At 37.6% G+C, this 1,137-nt stretch overlaps 1 protein-coding gene across 1 annotated transcript in view; it reads right to left on the bottom strand.

Annotated features, from left to right (window-relative positions):
- Window positions 1-439: 439 nt before the first annotated feature.
- The window catches only part of gch2 (GTP cyclohydrolase 2), a 5,859-nt gene continuing 5,161 nt past the window's right edge, over window positions 440-1,137 (bottom strand). Inside the window, exon 6 of the mRNA XM_084078088.1 lies at window positions 440-1,137. This exon is cut by the window's right edge and continues 880 nt beyond it. The gene's annotated coding sequence lies outside the window, so the exon portion shown is untranslated.

The raw sequence follows: 1,137 nt of genomic DNA, 5'->3' as shown, positions 1-1,137 counted from the left end.
TTGTATAGTCGATTAATATAAATCAATGAGTTTGATTAGCAGTTGCACCCCTACAGGTAATCAAGCTGTGTATAATCATTCATTCATTATAATGATCCAACGCTGAATCAAGCTACTAGCTATTGTGGTTGCTTGATGAATATGCTAATCTGTCCTGTGGTTCCAAGAATCCTTGGTAGTAGAATGTTACGATTACATTACAATATTATCCAGTATTACCTTTGTTATACGACTAAGGTTAAAGCTCTGTTGCCGGGGAACAAGACAGAAGATATAGCACCAACATCACTTATGCTTATGTTGCCTGGTTCCACACCAAATTAGTATTAAGCAAACTGGCCTTTATTTACCTTTTGCTTCGGTTGACAGGTTAAGTAATGTACACACACACACACACACACACACACACACACACACATACACACACACGTTGTTGTATTTATATTAGTTTATTTTGCCAGAGAACAATATACAACAGCAACACTATACAATGCTGACTGATACAACTAAAATGATGCTAGACAAGAGCGGCAAAACTGTCTGAAAAGGTGACAAACCAGATAAAACACGTTTACCACATATAGTGCATCATTTAACAAACACAATTTGTTACAATACAAATATTTACAAATGTAAATGGATCTATCAAGTATTTCAAGTCTGTGCTTATTGTCATTTGTTGGTCGTTCATACAGCAAGAACTGTGGAGGTGTGGAAGCCTACCGCTTTCTATGAGCTGACCACTAAACACAAAGAGCACCATAGGAAATGTTCCCAACAGAAGAAAAAAAACAAAATCCATATAAAAATCCCCATCGATCTAAGGCATGTGCAACATTATATCTTTATACTTAAACGGATAGTTCACCCCCAAAATGACTTTTTTCTATCGATTAGTCACCCCATGGAGACTTAAATTCATGGATATCTTTTGGATTTTGTCGCATTCCTAAGCCAATAATCTGATGACCGGCAGCGGTTCCGGTAGGAGACACAAAGAGTCTCCTTTGTATCTCCTACCGGAACCGCTGCCTACCGGTCCGCTGGTCATCAAATTATTGGCTTAGGAATGCGACAAAAACTAAAAAATATCCATGAATTCAAGTCTCCATGGGGTGACTAATCGTTAGATTTTTT

Source organism: Gymnoscopelus microlampas, assembly GCF_963454915.1.
Source record: "Gymnoscopelus microlampas genome assembly, chromosome: 14".
NCBI lineage: Eukaryota > Metazoa > Chordata > Actinopteri > Myctophiformes > Myctophidae > Gymnoscopelus > Gymnoscopelus microlampas.
The sequence above is the reverse complement of the archived record's forward strand: the minus strand, read 5'-3'. Positions and strand labels throughout refer to the sequence as shown.